At 36.5% G+C, this 6242-nt stretch overlaps 1 long non-coding RNA gene across 1 annotated transcript in view; it reads right to left on the bottom strand.

The window, feature by feature from the left end:
- Positions 1-5297: 5297 nt before the first annotated feature.
- Positions 5298-6242, bottom strand: part of LOC133258149 (uncharacterized) — a 42115-nt gene continuing 41170 nt past the window's right edge. Inside the window, exon 6 of the long non-coding RNA XR_009739830.1 lies at positions 5298-5603. This is a non-coding gene — a long non-coding RNA (uncharacterized LOC133258149). The remainder of the gene's footprint in view (positions 5604-6242) is intronic.

The raw sequence follows: 6242 nt of genomic DNA, 5'->3' as shown, positions 1-6242 counted from the left end.
TGAACTTGCTGGATCTGTCATTAAATTTGGAGAGTTCACAGAAATCATTACTTCAAATATGTCTTCTCTTCTGTTCTTTCTTCTTGTCCTGAAGTTCCAGATACAAATGTGCTGCATCTCTAAAACTACTGTACAGTTCTTAATGTTCATTTCCTTTTTTTCCTCTTTGTGTTTCAGTTTGGGAAATTGTGATTGATTATCTTCCAACTCACTTACTTGTTTCTTCCTCAACTATGTCCCTGCTACATATAAACCCATCAGAAGTATTCTTCAGTATAGTTAGGGTTTTTATTATTATTTCTAGCATATCCTTTTGAGTCTGTCTTAGAGTATCTATCTCTCTGTTTACATTACTCATCTATTCACACATATTGTTCACACTTTCATTAGTCATATATATGACTAATAATATAAATCATAGTTATTTTTAAAATTTTATCAGATAATTTCAACATCAGTGTCATATCTGAGTCTAATTCTATGGCCTGCTTTGCCTCTTAAGACTGTTTTTTTCTTGCCTTTATGCCATAGCTTGTAATTATTTGTTGAAAGTTGGGCATAGCACCATAGGGACTAAGATAAGTGGGGTGTGAGGATTCATACTGATCCAGCTAGAAATTGGGTTGTGGTTAGTGTTTGCTATAGCTGTATGTTTCAAAAGCATCAGTGTTCTTTTTTTTTTTTTAATCTCATCTCTCATCTTTGGGCTTGTCTAGTTATTCCTGTTTTTATCACCTGCAATCCTCTATGTTTATACCAGTCCATTTAGTTTGTTACTTAGGATTGGGGAAAAAGTATTCTTTAATCTTGGGCTTCTTATGTGGCTCAGTGATAAAGAATCTGTCTGCCAATGCAGGAGATGCAGGAAATGTGAGTTTAATCCCTGGGATGGTAAAATGGCCTGGAGGAGGAAATTGGCTCCACTCCAGTATTCTTGCTTGAAAAAACCCCATGGATGGAGGAGTCTGGTGGCCTACAGTCCATAGGGTCACAAAAAGTCAGACCCAGCTGAGTGACTGAGCATATTCTTTAATTTTACGATTAAATCTCAGCCTTGAGTGATCTGTGCCTCAGAACACATTTCTCCATTAGTACAGTCTTCTTCCTAAATTTAAGAAATATAGGAAGTCTGGAAGGGACTCTTTTGGGAGGGATAAGCTTCTCCAGGTGGGAAAGGCTCTGTTATTCACCCTGCCCCTTCTGGAGAATATACATCTGTTACAGAAAAATTATAGGTATAGTTCACAATATCTACTTTTCCCTTCCCCTGCCAGAGGCCAGAGGTCATCTTTCTACAATCTTTGTTTTGAGAACTTGGTGGTGTTCCTAGAAGTAAACCTCCAGAAGTGTGGGGCTCCTCTAAAACTGCAGCCTAAGTTTTGATTCAGCCTAATTCTCATCTTGCCTGTTTTGATACCATTTCCAACTCATACCATTTTCATATGTTAGTGAAGTTAATGAACTGCTATCATTACTATCCTCATCATGAGTATTCAAATGCCATACACATGTACTAATCTGCAACCAGAAATAACCTCAGGTAACATTCACGAATAAGCTTCTTTAAACTCAATCATTGCTTGGAGAGTAAAAGTTAAATTCTAGAGTTTCTTTAATTTATTATTATCACTTTTTTTTTTAATTTGAAAATCTTATTTCAGACTAGGGATGTCTGCATGTTTTCATTTGATATTGTTTATTAGCCACCAATGCTATATTAGCTTTGATGCCTTAGGCCGCTTAGCATGATTGTTTGGGACAAATTTTAATAAAACCAAGGCCACAGGTTTAATCCCTGCATGGATCAGTTATCTTTCCAAGTTTCACTGCACAGTTTGTCCTCCCTTCACAAACTCCACTCAGAAAATTTTACAAATGAGTGTTATTGCTCACTGAGGGGATACAATTAATGAATGTGGATTAAATAATTTTAGGATAAAATAACTCACTGTTTGAGAGAGTCATTTCCTAGGCAGGTTGATAAGAAGTCTAGGGGTCCCCAAGGAGAAGGGTCTGGAATAAGTACAACTTTTTTTTTTCCCTCTATGTTCCTTAGGATTATGTATCCTGCCTGAGGACAGTCTCTGGATTAAACCTTCTGGCTAATCCTGTTATCTTAAAATGTAAATTATGGGAGTAGGTCTGATCTTTACAAGGATTATATAACAATAATGTATCCTGCCTGAAGGCAGTCTCTGGACTAAACCTTCTAGCTAATCCTGTTATCTTTAAATGTAAATTATGGGAGTAGGTCTGATGAGATCTTTACAACCTCCAGACATTTTTTGGATTCATTGGAGAGTATATAACTCCATTGCTAACACTAGCAAGTGGGTAATCTTTCTACCCACTTCTGATGTCTACGTCAGAAGCTTTCTCTAGCTCCTTTATACTTTAATAAAACTTTATTACACAAAAGCTCTGAGCGATCAAGCCTTGTCTCTGGCCCTGAATTGAATTCTTCTCCTCTGGATGCCAAGAATCCCAGCGTCTTTGCATGATTCAGCAACAACCTTTCATGTTCACATAATCTAGTAAGGAGACTAGCAGTTCTACAATCTTATGATAGCAGGACATTCAATATTTATGCTTTTCAGAACTGTAATTAGTTTCACACTTTCCCTTCAAGCAATAGATGATCATGACATGACACACCCAGTATGAAGAATCTGTATGCATAAATTTGTTAGATCAATGACATCCTGCATGCAAATAAATGGGTTTTAGAAATCTACCAAAAAGAAGTCCCATTCATGACTTTTGTATTATAATTTCTACAAATAGAGTACAGATTTTTCTTTTTTTTTAATAGCAATTTGTGCTTCCCTCACTCAGGAAGATGCCCTGGAGAAGGAAATGCAACCCACTCCAGTATTCTTGCCTGGAAAATTACATGGAGGAGTCTGGTGGGCTACAGTTTATGGGGTTGTAAATAGTCAGACATAATTGAATCTGCACCCACTTAAGGTGTCCTTTTACCGGAATGTTTTCTTTATATTATTTCATTTAAGGAAAAACAAAAATCCTCAATCTCAAATTTACTTCTTATCTAGGTGTTTTTCATAAAAAATGAAATTAAACATTTGCAAAATATCAACATAATCTACTGCTTTATTGTTAAGAACACTATTTATAGTCTCCAATGAGTAGTGTTTTCTTAACCTCTCTCTCTCTCAACTCATTTCTTGTCTCATTCTGTAAAAACTTATAAGTTGCTGTTATTTTTATACCAGCACCACATGTGGCCTCTGTATACATCCTTCCTTAATTATATTTTTCAATTTCCACTAAAACATTCCACTATAACATGATACCAGTCTTGTCCATTATGCTCATCCATTGCCATCCCAGGCCATGCCCTTATTTCATTGAGTCTACTTTTTGAAAAGAGTGACAGCCATCTACAATCACCAATCCAAAGAACCTTCTTAGTCCTCCTCTTCACCACTACAAGGCATTTCAGCATTTCTGCTGAATGAGCTATTCTCTGGAAACTTTTCCTCCACTGCCTTTTATAATATTACTTTTTCCAAGGTCCTTTCAGTTTTTACTAACCATGTTTTCTCAGTTTTCTTTGCTGGCTCCAGTTCCTATGCTTCTCCTTTATGTATTTGTTTGTCTTCCCTGTATTTTTATCTTTGGGCTTTTCTCTCTAGTCAAAAAGATTTCTGAGTCATCTTAACCACGTTTAATTCTTCAACACCTGCCTTTATACTAGATGTCTGGTTTCCAAATTTCCCCCATGAATCTTCAAGCCCATAAACTGAATGATTAACTCCTCCACCGTGTCTATCATTCCTGCCACTGTATTGGAGACAAATCAATTGTCAGTTTCTCTCAACTGTACTTTCTTAACTTGCCTTGTATCTGGTCTCTCCTTTCTAATCGCTACTGCTATTACCTTTGTGCAGACCCTCACCACAGCCTGATTTATAATAATATGCTCCTAAATAGTTTTTGCCTCCAGTCTTGCACAATGCACCTGGCTTTTACTGCCAGATTGATTTTTCTAAAATGCAAATCTAATCATGTTTGCCACTGATGAAAACCCTTTAATGATTCCCTGTTTACTACAGGACTACTAAAAAGTCCTCTGTATGACACAGGAGGCTCTCCTTAATGTGGCCCCTATCCTATGGCCTCAAATTCCTCTTTGCTTACATCCCTTTACTTTGCCCATCCCTTACAGATTCCCCACTGGGACAGACTGTTCCAGGCACCTGTGCCTGATTCACACCTCACACACGGTCCCAACACACACACTCTAATTATTTCCAAATTGCCCAGTGGACAGCTCAGTTCAGTTCAGTCGCTCATGTCTGACTCTTTGCGACCCCATAGACTGCAGCATGCCAGGCTTCCCAGTCCATCACCAACTCCCAGAGTTTATTCACTCATGCCCACTGAGTCAATGATGTCATGCAACTATCTCATCCTCTGTTGTTCCCTTCTCTTCCTGCCTTCAATATTTCCCAGCATCAGGGTCTTTTACAATGAGTCAGTTCTTCACATCAGGTGGCCAAAGTATTGGAGTTTCAGCTTCAGCATCAGTCCTTCCAATGAATATTCAGGAAATGTTCCCTTGGTATCTCTAATCTTCTTGAAGAGATCTCTAGTCTTCCCCATTCTGTTGTTTTCCTCTATTTCTTTGCATTGATCACTGAGGAAGGCTTTCTTATTTCTCCTTGCTATTCTTTGGAACTCTGCATCAAATGGTATATCTTTCCTTTTCTCCTTTGCCTTTAGCTTCTTTTCTCAGCTATTTGGAAGGCCTCCTCAGACAACCATTTAGCCTTTTTGCATTTCTTTTTCTTGGGGATGGTCTTGATCACTGCCTCTGGTACAATGTCATGAACCTCCGTCCATAGTTCTTCAGGCACTCTGTCTATCAGATCTAATCCCTTGAATCATTTGTCACTTCTACTGTACAATCATAAGGGATTTGATTTAGATCATATCTGCATGATCTAGTGGTTTCCCCTACTTTCTTCAATTTAAGTCTGAATTTTGCAGTAATGGAAAGTCTAGAGATCTCTTCAAGAAAATTATAGATACCCAGGGAACATTTCATGCAAATATGGGCTCAATAAGGACAGAAATGGTATGGACCCAACAAAGCAGAAATGGACAGTTACTCATCATCAAAAACACAGATCAAACATCACTGTTTCACTACATAATTTTCTAACATCTTTTAGATTATAAATAGATTTTGTACCCCTCAAAACCCCATGTTTTCAATTCATATTTTTGTGTCCAACTTCCTTACTGGATTTTAAGCATTTCTTCATAAGGAGACTTCTTATTCATCTTAGTACTTCCAGGATATTTTCTATTTCCTAGAAAACAGGTTAATCTTTATAAGAGTTGCCTGAACTGAAATATTTATCAATTGGTACATTTAAGTACATAGAAAGCAAATATTTTTCTGTAACTATGTGAAACTTGAGAAGCAATTGAAAGAAATTAGATACTCTTGTTGGCCTCATAGAATCCAAAGTGAACCTGGGTAGAAAGAGGAAAAGGCTCCAAAAACACCAGAAGTTGCCTTACTTCTTGGGAAATGTTATAGTTGAATTCTCTTGGATCCTGATATTATATTCCTAAATAAAAATATACGAAAGTAAGATAAAGAGGTATTACACTTTAATTGAAATCATAACACGTTCCTATCTTTCCTTACATTCTACATCAATTAAATACCTTGGAATTATAATGTTGTGGTAACACAAGAGGAAGAGGGACAGAATAAAACTTACTTAAAACACTTTTCTTAGGATAGGAATAAGCTTAGGAGCTAGCCTTAACCTAAGAAAAATAGGAAACAGACAAAGGAAATCCTTTATATATACAAACATCAATGTTGCTTTTAAATTCTCATGGTTCTCCTTTCTTCCTGCAGGTGAAATTGTATAAGATTTAGGCTAGATTTTAATTATGAAAAAATAAAATAAAAGTTCTATATAAATAATATGTAAATCATATGTATATATTAATATGAACTATGTAAATATCAACTATTAACTCTATCTGTTTCTTTTATACAGTTTGATCTTGATATGCATCTTCAGATCTAGACAAGTAGTCAGACTGACCCTCGAATGAGAAATGAACTACGATTTACTCTGATGAATTAAACACTTTGCCATGTATTTGTCAATAAGTTGGAATGCCTTCACAAAGCATTCTGCTTTGTCAGCAGGTAGTGGTTTATTGCTATTCCCTTGTAATTTCCCCATGGG

The sequence above is a fragment of the Bos javanicus genome, chromosome 12 (assembly GCF_032452875.1).
Source record: "Bos javanicus breed banteng chromosome 12, ARS-OSU_banteng_1.0, whole genome shotgun sequence".
NCBI lineage: Eukaryota > Metazoa > Chordata > Mammalia > Artiodactyla > Bovidae > Bos > Bos javanicus.
Note: the sequence above shows the minus strand (reverse complement) of the source record. Positions and strands in the feature narration are given on the sequence as shown.